The 18010-nt window shown below is 42.7% G+C and overlaps 1 protein-coding gene across 2 annotated transcripts in view; it reads left to right on the top strand.

The window, feature by feature from the left end:
* The window catches only part of ZNF326 (zinc finger protein 326), a 220675-nt gene that overhangs the window by 120117 nt on the left and 82548 nt on the right, over positions 1-18010 (top strand). The window lies entirely within an intron of this gene.

The following is an 18010-nucleotide window of genomic DNA, read 5'->3' as shown; positions in this document are numbered from 1 at the left end:
AAATGCTAGGAGAATACACTTTTTAGATAATGATTTCCTTCTTTAACTGACCAGTATCTAATCAATCTCAGAAAAATCAAAAAAATTCCCTGCCAGATGTTTCATAGGCCTCCTACAGGACTCTTTTCAAGAGAATAGAACAGTTTGGCACTCTGACAAAGCAGTGTCCTCTCGCTACAAAACTGGACTCACTTAAACACTGGACTTTGTCACTTCTAAGCACAACTTGAAGGATTTTGCAGAGAATGGGCAAAGATGGACTCGTATCTTTGCTTTCTTCCCCAGAACTGAACTCTAGGAGTGCTGGTCTGTGGCCAATGGAGGTGAATCTTGGCCTGCAGTAGAGCCTGTGAATGCTCTGAGAAGTATTCTCACAAATAGAAAAGGCTGCAGCCCCTGTAGCTGAGTTAGGAATTGATGCTGGCTCTGGCACCCTGGCCATTCCTTCTCCTCCTCAAAGGCTTGAGGTAGGGGGCTAGCTTATTAAACATTTTTTAAGCTTAAGTTTGAATAATCAGACAAAAAGCAATGGCATATTTTCAGTACAGCAAATTCTCTTCTATGCATCTTCCAGTTGTCTCAGCATTCATTAATGGATTCACTAGTATTAATGATGTACCTTGGTGCCTTTCTAATACAAAGAACTAGGGATTCAGTGTTGGAATAAGTTCTGGCCACATGGAGGTTTATCTAGTAAAGTAGAGAGATAAATATTAATTATGTAAATAATAGAAGTGTTTAATTACAATTATAGAAGGTGTAGGTCAGGTGCAGTGACTCACACCTATAATCCTAGCACTTTGAGAGGCTGAGGCAGGAGGATGGCTTGAGCCCGGGAGTTTGAGAACAGCCTGGGCAACATAGCAATACCCCATCTCTACAAAAAAGTTTAAAAATTAGCTGGGCATGGTAGCATGCACTTGTAGTCCCAGCTACTTGGGAGGCTGATTTGGAAGGATCACTTGGGCCCAGGAGTTCGAGGCTGCAGTGAGTTATGATCGTGCCATTGTACTCCAGCTTGGTGATAGAGCAAGACCTTGCCTCAACCAAACCAAAAAAAGTGTACAAAATCTGTGTAAATGAATAATGGCGGGGGTGGAGTGAACTTAAAGAAGCGCTTCAGGGAAGTTTTGTACTTGTAAACGGTCCTGAACATTTCCCTTCCACCAGCCATGTGGGGCGCTGTTCTCCCTGCTTGGTAATGCCACCGCCTGAAATTAGCACAGTATTTTTAGAAGGATGCCACTCCATCTTAGTTGTGAGATAAGGAGTCCAGATCTTAGGATCTTTGCTTTTAGGACTGGAAAACTTGTCTTCCCTTTCTTAAAACAAAACAAAACAAAACACCTTATTGAAGTATAACTGGTATATAAAAGGCCCTACATATGTAAGGCCTTTACATATATACCTTAAATATGGTAGCAAACTGCATATCAATGAGCTGCCTTTCTTAAAACAAGTGTATGTTGTTTTTGAAGGGCAGGTGTGGCAGGACGCCACAGTTCACTTTGCTTTTCAAAGAAGAGCCATTCTGTAGGAACCACAATCTATGAGATAATCCCTAAATTTGGCCACTGGCAGCTCTGCCCATAGGCTCCTGTTTCCTAAACACTACTTGGGGTTCAGTCACTTAGAACTGGTTGGTGTTAGATGCCTTCAAACAGTATCAAGGGGTACCTCTTCTCTTACCCAAATTGCTGTTGACTATCAGCCCTTACTGATTTCCTTGAACTCTGAAAAGTTTAGGGTCAGTTGATTTAAATGCCACATTCCATGCCACTGTTTGCAAATAAGAATACTCTAAAAGAGAGTTCCTGAGAAATGCTGACTCATTTAACAGACTTTAAATGTACTGAGTTTTGATGCCTCAACAACAGAAAAAGAGTTGTGGGCCCAAATAGACTGTCAACCTATGTGTCCTCTTGAATTTATGTTGGCATCGCTTGGACCAGACATGGGAGAAAAACAAGTTAGTATGTATAAGATTTGGCTTAATATTTTCATATCTTTCCATGAAGTCCCTTGAGCAATCTGAAAAAGAGTATTTAAAGTCTGTTTTTAAATATGCCATATCTGGGTGAGTCTCACAAAGTCTGAAAGAACTTGGTTTGCTTGTGGCTGTTTAATTTTTTCTCACTAGCAGTCAGTTGGCTTGACAAAGAGGATTGACTTTTTTAAGGGTTCAGAAAGATGAGCCGAAATTGTCACAGGGACCTCATTCTTAGTAGTACAGATTTAGGAATTTAATAGTAGGCAGGAAGAGTTCATTCTATAATTCATGGCTGGCAAAGTCCTGACTGTTTGATGTTTTTTTAATATAAAGAAAGAAGTCATATTCTTTCTTAATATCTGTAATACTTTCTCTGTCTCTCCTGGTCTCTACTTCAACCAGTAACCAAACTCTCTAAGTTGCTGATGGCAGCAAACTCCAAAGTGCCCTTGAGGCCAACGCCCAATAGTTATTTCCATTCACCTTGTTGAATAAAAGCCAGAGTACTGTCCTCTTGCTAAGATTTCTGGCAGCACTTGCGTCAGTAATTCATTCCAATAAAATGGTCCCTTTATCAACTGAATCCCCAAACAAAGGCAGTACTAACAAAAAGCTCCTTTCATGAAAAATAGAAGGGCGGAAAAAAGAGCAAGCCCCTGGAAACCAGTTTTCAAAAGTCCTCTAACTTGTGACTGCAACACGAAGAAGTGGCCCCGTCTGATCCTGGCCAGCTGCAGCTCTCTTAAAGCAAGGGCTCCGGGTATTCAAGGTGGTATCCGCTGGGGCACAGGGAAGGCTGAAGCCAAGGGGGCAGAAGAGCAGCAGGCCAGGAACCATCTGCCCCTCAAGCCTGGCCTAGCCTAGCCTGGGGTGACAGTCACAGCTGAAATCATGGAAATAAGTCCCTTCACTCACAAAGCCAATAGCAGATGTCCATTCTTCATCCTTGTGTCTCTGGACATAAAACGTATAAACTGTTCCAGGTAAGCATCGCCTTTCTTGTGGAAATTCATGGGATTATTTGCTGAGAGTTAATCCCGAAAAGTTGCATTCCACAGTCTCATCCACCCCCCTCCCACTGCTGTGGGACCCCTGATGGTAGAAAGTTCCCCAGCCCCACCTGCTGTCACTGTCAGCTGTCCTTCCTTCACTCCTAAGATTCCAGGCTCTGGAGTGAGAGTGCCTGGGTTTGAATCCTGCCTTGGCCCCAGCTGTGTGACTGTGCGGAAGCTACTTACCTAAGCCTCAGTTTTTTTACTGTAAATGGGAATAGTCATAGTACCTACCAAATGGGTTTTATTGTGTGTGACAATTGAATGAGGTGATTCATTTGAGGCACTGTGCCTGGCAGATAGTAAGTACTCAATAATACTGTTACTACTTTTATCCCCAGAGACCGTTGGCCTTCCCTAATATGCATTCTCTCCTTCCTTGGTAATGGAATTTTCAGTGGACACCTGGAACACAATAAAATGTGTATTTTTAAAAGCCAGGCAGTGGTCCTTGCCTGTAGTCCCAGCAAGTGTGAAGACTGAAGCAGGAAGATCACTTGGGTCCAGGTGTTCCAGTCCAGCTTGGGCAACACAGCAAGACCCTGATTCTTTTTAGAAAACAAAACAGGCCAGGCATGGTAGCTCACACCTGTAATCCCAGCACTTCGCGGGGCCAAGGCGGGTGGATCGCTTGAGGCCAGGAATCCGAGACCAGCCTAGCCAACATGGCAAAACCCTGTCTCTACCAAAAATAAGAAAAATTAGCTGGCGCAGTGGTGCATGCCTGTAGTCCCAGCTACTCAGGAGGCTGAGGCAAGAGGATCCCTTGAGCCCAGGAGGTAGAGGTTTCAGTGAGCGGAGATCGGGCCACTGCACTGCAGCCTGGGTGACAGAGCAAGGCCTTGTCTCAAAAAAACAAAATGAAAACTATTTTCTAGGCTTCCTTGGGGCTAGATGTGCCATGGGGCTAGGATTTAGTTAAATTCTAGCCAAAGGAGTGGGAATGGAAGTGGAATGTGGGATTTCTGGATTAGGACCTTAGAGGAAGGGCATATCCTTCCCCGTTCCTGCTGCTTAAATTGCACAAATAGAAATAAGCCCAATTTAGACTGTGCAGATCAGGGCAACAGATCAGATGTGGCACAGCAGCACAATAAAAGTCTGGGCCCCTGGCAACTTCAAGAAACAGGGTCATATAAAGGAGAAATAAATCTGTGTCCTGTTTAAGCCACAATTCGGGGACTCTGATAAATGCAACAAATCCTAAAAACCTTGCTACTCAAACCCGTGGCTGGATAGCCATAGCAGCACTGGGGGCTTGTTAGAAATGCAGAATCTCAGTTTCCTCCCCAGACACTGATTGAACCAAATCTGTGTTTTAACAGGATGGTGTCCAGCTGATGTATAGGCAAATAAAGTCTGAGAAGCATTGTCCTAAATAACACACCAACGAAGAACAAATCAGTCATCAGAAAGTGTTTCTTCCCACACTGGGTTATGCCTCTCCCATCAGCCTTTTGCTGGGCTCTAGTGGGAGAGGGAGGAATTGGGGATTTTGTTGGTGCTTGTGGCTTAGACCAACTTCCACATCCCCATTTGCTCCTGCTGGCAGTCATGCTTTTCATGTCACCATAGCAACTACAGAGCAGAAAAAAAAGTGACAGTCACTGTGGGCTGCTTGAAGAGGTGGTGGCAATATAGGTCATCCTCCCAGTAGTGTGAGGTTTTGAAGGTCTATGACTGCCCCAATGGCATATGCACTTGTACTAAGTAAGCCCTTCACTCATTGATACCCTTCACGTGCCCAGGTAGCTAAACTGCCCCATTCTGTTAACCTTCAGGCTGAGTCTGGCTTAGTTGCTTAAAGTTCAGTCAACCATGGAATAGCCTGCCCATTTTGAGCCTTTTCAGAATGCTTCTGGAAAACTGCCAAATAGCCCAGCATGAAAATTAGCTAGAGTAGTTTTAGGGGAAAGACGTACTCAAAGGAATCACACAGGTATTACACCAAGCTGCACAGATTAAGAAATATATTTTTTCAATTTGCCATTGAAAAACTATAAGTAATAGCCACATATTTCAGTACTTTAAAATGAGTTTCTCCACTTTGGAAGGCCAAGGCGGGTGGATCACTTGAGGTCAGGAGTTCGAGACCAGCCTGGCCAACGTGGTGAAACCTCATCTCTACTAAAAATACAAAAATTAGCCAGGCGTGGTGGTGTGTGCCTATAATCCCAGCTACTCGGGAGGCTGAGGCAGGAGAATCACTTGAACCCAGGAGGCAGAGGTTATAGTGAGCCAAGACTGTGCCATTGCACTCCAGCCTGGGTGACAGAGCCAGACTCTGACTCAAAAATAAATACATACATAAAAATAAAAAAAATGAAATGAAGTTCTGCCTGAATGAAAACTTCAAGATGTATCTCCAAGGGTTTAACCCAACTATTCCCTGCAGCTTAGGCCTGTTACCTATTCGGCGTTGGTTATGATGGAAACATCTGGTTACTCTCCTGATGATAACACTTCATCTTCCTGAAGATGGTGTTTAAATCACTCATCATCTCCACTTCCCAGAATGTTGTGAAGATTATGTCAGCATGGTGCCTAGCGCTCCCTGGAGATAAATGTGCATAATCAGAGTTTCCTATTAATTTATCATCATGGTAGGAAATTCAGTTAAGAGAACATTTTCATCTCTGCCTTAGAAGTAGCTGACACATGAATTCAAGTCAACACCTTTCACGTATCAATCCTAAGTAACTGCTGTTCTTTAGGGGATTGATTATATATTTTCAAGTTTCCATTTCTGAAGATAGAAGATGGTATTAGAAGTGAATTGGGCTGGGTGCAGTAACTCAGACCTGTAATACCAGCATTTTGGGAGGCCAAGACAGGCAGATCACCTGGGGTCAGGAGTTTGAGACCAGCCTGGCCACCATGGCAAAACCCCATCTCTACTAAAAGTCCAAAAATTAGCCAGGCATGGTGGTGCATGCCTGTAGTCCCAGCTACTCAGGAGCCTGAGGCAGGAGAATTGCCTGAACCCAAGTGGCAGAGGTTCCAGTGAACCAAGATCGCACCACTGCACTCCAGCCTGGGCGACTGAGCAAGACTACATCTCAAAAAAAAAAAAAAAGTGAATTGGACACTATAAGTAACAACAGTAATGGCTCCGACTCTATGCCAGATGGGCATTTGACCTGTATCTCAGGCAAACAGGGAAGTGTGAGTTACTTCCATTTTATAGATAAAGAAACTGTGAAGTTACACAATCTGTCCAAAGTCACCCAGCCGGCAGGAGACAGGGGCACTACTAAATCAGGCAACGTGCATATCTTATCTCATTGAATCCTCACAAGATCACTAACAGAAAGGCATTATCCTCATCTAAGAGACGAACAAACCTAGAGAATTTGACCTGTCTCTGTTTTCATATTGTAAATAGCAGTTACTAGTCTCTGATGCAGGCACCCCTACAACGAGAGAGGTGTTGCTTATGCTCTTCCATTCAAATACCCAGCAGATGACTGGTGCTCTGTCAGCAATTCAGAAAGATGTTTTGAAATCTGTGTTGACATCCGGTTACATAAATATGCCCCAAGCTAGGATTTTTCTTCATTCTTTAGCCTTAGAGAGAAGTTTTGATGTGTCTCAGCATCTGTCCTTAGCATTACAACTTGTTTCCTCTGTTAGGCTGTTGACAGTCATGAAAGGGCAATCCACCCAAGGTAATGTAATTATTTTCCCTCACTAAATGTTAAAAGCATGACCGTCTTTACTCATGGTCATTTACTCAGAAATGAGAAAGCTCTGTCTCAGCTGTTTGGTGCAGAGTCAGTGTGGTAGAGAGTGACATTCAACAGATCCAGAAAGGTGGGTGCAGGAAAACACTGTAACATTTGCTAGGCCCTCTGGGCAGATGTGACTTTTCTTTCCAGCATGGCATTTCAAACGCGGATTCTTCGGCTGTTACCAACCCATGCAGCAGCAGGCGCCTGCATTGCCCTGACCTTTATTTTTACTGGATCTTTTCCTTTTTCTGTTGATGGTCACTGTACTCCACCATCTGGGCTGGGACAAGAAATCAAATATTTGTGGTCCGCGGGGAGGAAGGACCCGGCTTCACATGGAAGAAACTGCTTAGAATAGAGGAAGAATGAAGAAAGTTGAGGAAACTAATATTCCCACCCCTGCTGGTACATATGTACCCTTTCCAGATTTGCATTTCAAAACGTCCAGGAGGTTTCAATTTTTTTTTTTTTTTTTTTTTTGGCCTACCTTCTTCCCTTATCCATTGTAATCTATTCTAATTCCTCACCCCAAAAGAGCTCAGTTTGGCAGAGTGAATTTTAAACAAAACATGAATTGTTAGATGAAAAGCATTTGTGTGTGTTTTATATCTTTGACCCCTTGTAAAGGTGAGCAGAGCTTTTACAGGATAACACAGTTTATATACAATCAATATAAGCAGGAGAATCTTACCATTCACCAGGACTAAAATTACAGTCAGTAGTGACCAAGAAAAGTCTGCCGACGGAGCAATAAAGAGCTCAGAGGAGGCCAGGAAAGATGTTTTAAAATATTGTAAACAGTTATTCCATTATTTACAGAATAAAATTAGCCCAATGACACATTTTAAGTATGGCCTCAGTTCTTCTGCCAGCCAGAGTTAAAGCCATAGCAAATAACACGTGTGCTCAATTGCAATGAATTGAGACCTATTGCAGTTGCTTTTGAGAAGATTACAAGAGGTTCTAAGTTGGTTCTGCTCATACTGAGTTTTTAGTTGCTAAAATCCTCCTCATTGTATGAAACTAAGTTAGTTTTCTTAGCCTAAGACTTAACTATCTCTGTATAAAAAGCCTCCTGCCAGCAGCGTGACCACCTACTCTTTGTCGTTAGACTGGGAAGCTGCAGAATATGGTGGTTAGAGTTTAAGCTACTGGAACTGCCTCCTTAAAGGCAAGTTACTTAACAGGGGTGTGTTTTTGCTTTCTCATCTGTGAAAAGGGGTTAATGATAATATTTACCTTGTAGCATAGCTGTGTATATTAAGTGAGTTAACACATGAATTGCTTAGGACAATACCTGGCATGTTGAATGCTTAATACATTTAAGTGGTTTTTATTAATAATATTTCTACAATATTTGAGAGATGTATCCATCATTTAAGCCTGGAAAATAAAGCTATTCAAATGGAAGATTATATAAGAGATAAGGAAATGGACACTGCCCAAGTAAGAACTAATTTTGCTTTTCTCTCAAAAGGCAGCAAAGACAAGTCACTGGTGATTTAATGTCTCACAGACATCTTTTCATACATGTATTACTTTGTGTATTTTGCTTAGCAAATCAGGGTATTCAGACATTGTAATACCAAGAACCCTCTTGGGTTGGTTATGATTCTTTGTAAGTAAGTTCTCTAAACTTGGGTCAGACCCAATGACCTACTGGCAAAAGACCTGAAAACAGATTTTCAAAGAATAGCTGCAACGAACTCTGACTTGGGGTTGTTTATTGAGTCTTCGTCTTAGCCTTCTTGGTGTTGCTCTAACAGAACACCAAAGACTGGGTAATTTATGAAGAAATTTATTTTTCACAGTTCTGGAGGCTGGGAAGTCCAATATCAAAGTGCCTGCAGTGAGGACCTTCGTGCTGCGTCATCCCATGGCGGGAGACAGAAGCGCAAGAGACCAGGAGAGCCAGGGCAAGAGAAAGAGGGCTAACCTCATCCTTTTATCAGGAACCCACTCCTGCAACAACAGCATTCATCTGTTCATGAGGGCAGAGCTCCCATGAGCCAATCACATCTTAAAGTTTCCACTTCTCAACAATATTGCACTGGGGATTAAGTTTCCGATACGTAAACTTTGGGGAACACATTCAAACCACAGCAGTCCTCAATAAGGAATGTTGACTGTTTTCACTGGGCAGGGGATAAGGAATTTGCTTCTGGGCTGACCAGTATTTTTTATCTCTTTTTTGGTTAACCTGAAACTTAGACTGGTCATTGGGACTAAAAGTGTTCTACCTTTTTAGTCTATTAAAAAAGATGAAGGCCGGGCGCGGTGGCTCACGCCTGTAATCCCTGCACTTTGGGAGGCTGAGGCGGGCGGATCACGAGGTCAGGAGATCGAGATCATCCTGGCTAACACGGTGAAACCCCGTCTCTACTAAAATACAAAAAATTAGCCGGGCGCGTTTGCTGGCGCCTGTAGTCCCAGCTACTCGGGAGGCTGAGGCAGGAGAATGGCGCGAACCCGGGAGGCGGAGCTTGCAGTGAGCCGAGATGGTGCCACTGCACTCCAGCCTGGGCGACAAAGTGAAGACTCCGCCTCAAAAAAAAAGATGAAAATTCATCTCTATGACCACAGATATTAATAGCTGGTCATTTGCTTTCTTCAAAGAATTCATTTGAAATATATTTATGTTCATAGTTTTAAAATATACGATCCATAAAAGCCCATGTTTACAGAACAGATGACTAAGGGTGTGATTTGCAAAACGAAAATAATGTTTTCTTCTATTCATCAGGGTTAGCTCCTCTAGAACTCAGGAAAAAAATGGTTATAGACAATGTTTAGGAAATGAAACCATTGGTTACAGCAAAGCATACTCGCAGCACTTTTAGAATGAGCACTTTAGACAGAATGCTCATTTTAAAAGTACTATCCAGCCAGGTGTAGTGACTCACGCCTGTAATCCTAATGCTTTGGGAGGCCGAGGCGGATGAGTCATTTGAGCCCAGGAGTTTGAGACCAATCTGGGCAACATGGTGAGACCCCATCTCGACATAAAAATAATTTAAGAAACACTAGCTGAGCGCAGTGGTGTGCGCCTGTTGTCCCAGCTACTCAGGAGGCTGAGGTTGGAGGGTTACTTGAGCCTAGGAGGTTGAGGCTGCAATGAGCCAAGATCGCACCACTGCATTCTAGCCTGGGTAACAAAGAGAGACACTGTAAGTAAGTCTATGGCATTTTGTGATGGCAGCCTGGGTCTACTAATACAGAAGACATACTGAAGCTTATCTGAAGTTGCAAAGGCAAGCTGGAATGCTGTGATACTGGAGCACAGTAAATGAGGACAGAATTAAAGGACTTGGGGTCAGAGAGATAAAGGGGTAAGTAAACTTAAAAACACATAAAAAGGCCGGGTGCGGTGGCTCAAGCCTGTAATCTCAGCACTTTGGGAGGCCGAGACGGGCGGATCACGAGGTCAGGAGATCGAGACCCTCCTGGCTAACACGGTGAAACGCCGTCTCTACTAAAAAATACAAAAAAACAACAACAAAAAAAACTAGCCGGGCGAGGTGGTGGGTGCCTGTAGTCCCAGCTACTCGGGAGGCTGAGGCAGGAGAATGGCTTAAACCCGGGAGGCGGAGCTTGCAGTGAGCTGAGATCTGGCCACTGCACTCCAGCCTGGGCGACGTCTCAAAAAAAAAAAAAAAAAAAAAAGAGGCCGGGCGCGGTGGCTCAAGCCTGTAATCCCAGCACTTTGGGAGGCCGAGACGGGCAGATCACGAGGTCAGGAGATCGAGACCATCCTGGCGAACACGGTGAAACCCCGTCTCTACTAAAAAAATACAAAAAACAGGCCGGGCGTGGTGGCTCACGCCTGTAATCCCAGCACTTTGGGAGGCCGAGGCGGGCGGAACACAAGGTCAGGAGATCGCGACCACGGTGAAACCCCGTCTCTACTAAAAATACAAAAAATTAGCCGGGCGCGGTTGTGGGCGCCTGTAGTCCCAGCTACTCGGGAGGCTGAGGCAGGAGAATGGCGTGAACCCGGGAGGCGGAGCTTGCAGTGAGCCGAGATCGCGCCACTGCACTCCAGCCTGGGCGACAGAGCGAGACTCCGTCTCAAAAAAAAAAAAAAAAAAAATACAAAAAAACTAGCCGGGCGAGGTGGCGGGCACCTGTAGTCCCAGCTACACAGGAGGCTGAGGCAGGAGAATGGCGTAAACCCGGGAGGCGGAGCTTGCAGTGAGCTGAGATCTGGCCACTGCGCTCCAGCCCCAGCGACAGAGCGAGACTCCGTCTCAAAAAAAAAAAAAACAAAAAACACACACACACACACAACAGACAAAAAAAAAACAAAAAGAAACAATCCACCCAGGCTTGCATTGAGCATCTTTAGTCATTCCTCCATCTCTTTGCCTACGAAGGATGAAAAAAAGTGTTTAATCACCTGCTCTTTGTCATTGGAACTGAGAAGCTGCAGAATATAGTGGCTGCTGGAACTGCCTCCTCAAAGGCATGATACCTTAGCTTCTGCTTCCTCATCTGTGAAATGGGGTTAATCATGGTATTTTCCTTGTAGCATAACTGTGTAGATTAAATGAGTAAACACATGTAAAGTTAGCTTTTACAGGATAACACAACTCAAATAACCCTCGCATTGCAATTTTAACACTGCCAGTTCCAATCCACAGTTAGATATAAATGATGATGAGATATAAAGGGTTATCTGAGAAACTGTGAGATCTCAACTTTACTTGAAAATTCAGTTCAATCTGTTGCATTTTTAAACCTAGAAACAGACCATGAGGCATGCAGGACTTAAACAGAGCAGACTTTTGCTGTTTTATTATATTAAATATCAACCCTCCACTCCACTAACTCTTTGTTTTAAAATTTAAAAAAAAAAAAAAGCCCTTTAGAATTCAGTTGTGTCAACAACAAAAAAAGGCGGGGGTGGGGGCTGAGATGGAAATGGGGAGACTGGGAAAGCAGAATAAGGAGAATGGTCAAGCCAGTCATTTCTTCAAGAAATATTAATCGAGCTCTTCATATAAGCCAGGCAACATACTAGGTTCTGGGGTAAATCAGATGTATTTGATCCCTAGCAAAAAATGATTCAATCCATGCTTTGTTTTCCGTTCTTGCCCCTACCCCTTACTCCCTTCCTCTCAGATGCCATTCTGCAGAGGTGCAATTAAGAGTGGGAGTAAGCCTGGCTAACATGGTGAAACCCCATCTCTACTAAAAATGTAAAAATTATCCGGGCGTGGTGGCACGCACCTGTAATCACAGCTACTTGGGAGGCCAAGGCAGAATTGCTTGAGCCCAGGAGAGGACTGCAGTGAGCTGAGATTGTGCCACTGCTCTCTAGCCTGGGTGACAGAATGAGACCCTGTCTCAAATAAATAAATAAATAAATAAATAAATAAATAAATAAATAAGAAGTGGGAGTGCATTGCAAAGAATACAACAAGTATCTAGGTTCTCAAGTAATTCAAGGATGGCCTTCGGGGACTTGTACTTCTAGTCAGCTACAATCTCTTCTTCCCACCCTTTTATTTTTTTCTCTCTCTTCTCCCTTTCCTTCGTATCCCACAAATTAACATTAAAGGCCCCAGCTTATACTTGTTTGCTCATTCTTATGTAGCCTTCTAAGTGTTCTGATTTATTTTCTCCTGATTACAAAAGTAACACATGTTCATTGTTACACAAAAATAAAATATTGCAGAAATGCATATCCTTTGAAAATATGTCCCTCCGCCCCTCAAAACTCCGCATTGACTTTTCTTTTAACTCAAAGAGTAAAAGGCAGAATTTTTCAATGGCCTGTGGATTTGCACCCCACCTCACTTGTCTGACCGCATGTCCTCCAATTCTGTCGTTATTTACTGTGCTCCAGTATCACAGCCTTCCAGCTGGCCTTTCCAACTTCAGGTAAACCTCGGCATAGCTTCTGTATTAGTAGCCCCTGGCTGCCATTACAAAATACCATAGACCGGATGGCTTAAACAACAGTAATTTATTTTATCACAGTTTTAGAGGCTGGAAGTCCAAGATTAAGGTTCTGATCAATTTGGTTTCTGGTGAAGTCTCCCTTCCTGGCTTGCAATCAGCTGCCTACTTGCTATGTCCCCAACATGGCCTTTTTCCATGAGTGCATTGGGAAGACTGGGGACTTGGGAGAGCTCTGTGGTGTCTCTTCTCATAACAACACTAACCCTATCAGGTAAGACCCCATCCTTATGACCTCATTTAATCTGTATTATTTCCTTATAGGCCCCACCTCCAAATAGAGCCACACAGGGTATTAGGGCTTCAAAATAAAAATTTGGGGAGAACACATTCAATCCACAACAGCTTCCTTCTTCAAGTTGTTGCCTAAGTATCACCTTCCCAAAGAGGCTTTCTCTGGCCTTCTCTTAAAAACACTGATTTATTATTTCTAACAATTCTGTGGGCCAGCTGGGTTCCTGGGGTCATCAAGGGAGGCTGCAGTCATCTGACAGCTGGATTGGGACCCGAGGGTGTAAGATTACCTCACTTGCATGGCTGGAGCCTTGGTGCTGATGTTGACAGGGCCTTTCGTTTCATGGATATCCCATTCTTCTGTAGTCTAGTCTGGGATTTCTTAAACAAGAGCAACAATTTTCAAAAGTGGAAGCTTCAGTTTATGACCAGACTGGTCAACATAGCCAGACCCAGTCTCTACAAAAAATAAAAATTGGCCAGTCGTGGTGGTGCATGCCTGTAGTCCTAGCCACTTGAGAGGCTGAGGCAGGAGTCTCTCTTGAGCCCAGGAGTTTGAGGCTGCAGTGAGCTTTTATCATGCAATTGCACTCCAGCCTGGGCAACAGAGAGAGACCCTATATCTATTTTTTTTTTTTTTTTTTTTTGGAGATGGAGTCTTGCTCTTTGACCCAGGCTGCAGTGCAGTGGTGTGATCTCGGCTCACTGCAACCTCTGCCTCCTGAGTTCAAGCGATTCTCCTGCCTCAGGCTCCCTAGTAGCTGGGACTACAGGCATGCACCACCACACCTGACTGATTTTTGTATTTTTTAGTAGAGACGGGGTTTCACCATATTGGCCAGGTTGGTCTGAACTCCTGACCTCAAGGTCCACCGTCCTTGGCCTCCCAAAGTGCTGGTGTTACAGACATAAGCCACTGTGCCCAGCTGACCCTGTACCTTAAAAAAAAAAGAGGTGGAAGCTTCAAGATCTCTCAGGGCCTAGGCTCCTGACTGGCAAGTTAGGAACAACAGAGTCCATTTTGAGGGTGTGCGGACATAAGAAGGCATGATTTATGAGGGACCACTATTGTAACAATCTGCCACACCATCCTATTTAAAACTGCAACCTCACTCTTACTTTTTTCTCATAATTTTTTTCCTTGGCTAACTACAAACTCTATACGAAGAGAGATATTTATTTATTTTTGTTCTCAGATTTACCTCCAACACCTAGAATAGAACCTGGCCTGTTGTAGGTGCTTAATAAATATCTGTTAAATAACTGAATACATTAATTTGAAAATGCTTTCCAGAATGCATCATTTTAGATCTTATAACTTTCTGCATGCTTTTACTGTTAAAAAGCACTTTCTCATAAAAGATCTTGTCTTAATTTTTACAACAATCTTACTAGACAGGCAGGGCAAATATCATTGATCCCACTTTATAAATGAAAAAACCGAAGCCTAGACAGGGGAATAATTTGCTTAAGGTCATACAGCTGATATGAAGTGAGCTTGTGACTTCACATCCCAGGATTTCTACTAGCCATCATGCAACCCCAGGAGAAATGCCTTCCCACTCCATTCTGTTTCCCTCCTCAGGGCTTTGTGCTTGGAAAGCTCTGTTAATGGTTTTCACTGGCCGGCTAACTTTGTGCCACGGGGCCAAGAGGAAAAGAAAGCATTTTTCATTTTTCTGATATCTCTTCATGGAGGCCAAAACCTGAAGGTCTCAATGATCCAGAGTCATCAAGACACAAAAAGGCAAAGGTGTCAGGACCGTTCTTTATGGACCTTGTCCCGGGATTGTGTTGCAGTGTTTGCATAAAGTTAAACTTTAAATTTGCGTATCTAACCTATGGTTACCAAGTTGTTCTGGTCTGGATAAACCTTGATCTCAGCCTGGAGCAAGCAGAAAACATCTTTCAAACTTTGTGCTGCTGTTCCACCTTGAGAAGGTTTGGTTAACAAGTCGATCTTAATATTAAAGAAAAGTGATACCAGACTGGAGAAAATACTCAACACAGTACATTCCAAATATACTTTGATAATTTTGGTGGTGGTTAGAAGCTCTGGTCCCTTTAAAGAAACCCCCTTGGGACAGATTGCAGACTATAGCTCGAAGCAAGTTAGAGGTTTGAGAAGTCATTTTCTTTCTTTAAAAAAAATTTTTTTTTTACAGACAAGGTCTTGCTGTGTTGCCCAGGCTGGAGTGCAGTAGCGCAATCATAGCTCATTGCTGTGTCAAACTCCTACTCTCAAGGGATCCTCCCACTTCAGCTTCCCCAGTAGCTAGAACTATGGGCATGCAATAGCATGTCGAGGGGCTAATTTTTTTTTTTTTTTTTTTTTTGTAGCGACAGGGTCTTGCTATGTTGCTCAGACTGGTCTCAAACTGCTGGCCTCAAGCAATCCTTCTGCCTCTGCCTCCCAAAGCTCTGGGATTATAGGTGTAGGTTACCGCATCAAGCCAAATAAGTCATTTTCTAAAATAAAAAGTTTTATCCTTTCTCCCTCATTCTTTCTCTTGTGTTTTTAATTGGTTATCAAACATCATTCTAAGTAAAGAAAAAATTTTAAATTATTAGCATACGTTTTACCACTTATCTGTATATTGTACAATGTTCTTTTAAAGTGCAAATATGGCCAGGCATGGTGGCTCATGCCTGTAATCCCAGCACTTTGGGAGGCCGAGGCGGGTGGATTGCAAGGTCGGGAGTTTGAGACCAGCCTGGCCAACATGGTGAAACCCCATCTCTACTAAAAATACAAAAAAAATTAGCTGTGCGTGATGGTGGGCGCCTGTAATCCCAGCTACTCAGGAGGCTGAGGCAGGAGAATCGCGTCAACCCGGGAGGTTCAAGTGAAGGTGAGAAAGAGAAATCAAGAATGTCAACTAGATTTATGTTTTGATCAACACATACCAGGTGACACCATTTCCTGAGAAGTAAAACAACAACAAAAATAACAACTTGTATTTCAGACAAATGGAAAAGGAAAAATTATAAAGAATAACTTAATTTCTAAACCATTCATTTGTATGTATGCTGTTACAAATTTCATTTAGAATCTGACATTAAAATGAAGAGAGAAGGGCAAATGCATCTAAGACTTTAGAATATTTTTGGTAATAATGTGTTAGGTAAAAAAAAGGATATCTGGATAAGTGATGTAACTGCTCTAGTAAATGATGTTTTACATTATAATGCAAGTTAAATAGACTATTTTGCCTATGCCTGGAATTTTCCAGTGGAGGTAGATGATTTCTTAGAACAGGGATGAGTGGAAAGTTAGGGTATTTCTGAAGACCCACTAGTAACATAGCAGTGTTTCTCCCTCAGAGATTGTTCCCTTTTTGATTCCTATGAATAATTCTGTCATTTGCAGGAGTTTAAGAAAAATTACTTTTTTTTTTTTCCAGCTATGCCTCTAACACATTTTTCTGGCACTGTTTATAAGCTCAAATTTCCAGTTGAAAGGATGGTTAAGACTGAATTACTCTTCAAATTCCGTTTTCCTTTCAGAGTTGTTTTTCCTTGAAGAAATCTCTTTGTCACTATCAAGGTTAAGTGAAGTCACTATTGAAGGAAAGAACAGAAGGAATTTGGAATGTTTTTCCATTAACTTCTGAACCACAATGACCTATTCCTTGAGAATCTGCAGTAGGGCTTAGGGTCTTTCGGATAAGTCATTTTGGAGAAATGTTTTCTTCTTTTGCTGTTAGGTTGACACGGCAAAAGAAATAATATTATTTGTGTTAACCTTTGTTCTAGTATGTTATTGCTCAAAGCAAGGTTGTAGACACCATGAGAATTTTGCCTAAATGATACAAAATTACATTTTCACCACCCTGTACTGCACATGGCAGATATTTAGTAGGCATTAGTTGAATTACAAATTCCAAGAATCTGCTAGAAATCGTAGATTGGTTCCTTTCATCTTGCAGATAGTGAGATGCAAGGAGTTGAAAGCTTTTAGTTCCTAGGCAAAAAGTCACATGTAGAAATCCCACGATTTCCTCTGAAACTGATGACATCAGTTTTTAAAGGATACTTTATAGAGCAAGGCCCTGAATCTGAAACCACCTTTGCAGAGATTATGACAGTGAGACACGTCTAGCATGGCTGACTCCATCTTGCTTCTGGCCTCACAGCCTGGCTGTCTTTCCTCATTGCTGGGCATAGAACAAGCTAACCATGGGAGGAATTTAGTCATAGTTTAACTTTTTTTTTTTTTTTTTCAATTAAATAGGGATGAGGTCTTGCTATGTTGCCCAGGCTGGTCTCGAGCTCCTGGTCTCAAGCCATACTCCCATCTTGGCCTGCCAAAGTGCTGGAATTAGAGGCATGAGCCACCACTCTCAGCCTGTAGTTTAACTTTAAAGCAAGATGATAATAGTCCTTTTCCAAAAGTAATCTCCTCTTTGTTAAGGGACTGAAACCACCTTTGTAAGACTGAGAGACCACAAGATTAAGATTATGGGAGGGGCCTGAATTTTGCTAAACTACAGGCATATTTTATAAATTCCTTACTGATCAGGAGTCTTGTGGTCAGAGTTCACAAGATTTGGGACTTCCTCAATTGCTCCTGTAGCTAACATCACTAATGTAGAACCTAAAATTGGTCTTTTGAGATACTTTTCAGATTTTTGCATTCTAGCAACTGATTGACCCCACCCAGACCTGAGGCTCAGGATTCAGCCAGTCCTGTGGCCCCACCCAGAGGCTGACTCAGTGCACAGAATTGTTTTTCACACCCCTGTGATTTCGTTCCTAACCTATCAACAGCAACCCTTCCCTTGCTCACTACCCACCAAATTATCCATAAAAACCCTGGCCTCTGAGTTGCTGAGGAGAGTGATTTGAGTAATAACTTCAGTTCTGCCTGGCTGACCTTGTGTTAATTAAACTCTTTACTGCAATAATACTGTCTCAGTGAATTGCATTTACCTGTGCAGTGGGTAAGAACCTGTTAGGCAATTACAAATCCATAAACATAGCCTTTATAATTATCTTGCTAATTCTATATGCAAACTTCTTTAAAATTTTTAAAAATTATT

Source organism: Macaca fascicularis, chromosome 1 (genome assembly GCF_037993035.2).
Source record: "Macaca fascicularis isolate 582-1 chromosome 1, T2T-MFA8v1.1".
NCBI lineage: Eukaryota > Metazoa > Chordata > Mammalia > Primates > Cercopithecidae > Macaca > Macaca fascicularis.
The sequence above is the reverse complement of the archived record's forward strand: the minus strand, read 5'-3'. Positions and strand labels throughout refer to the sequence as shown.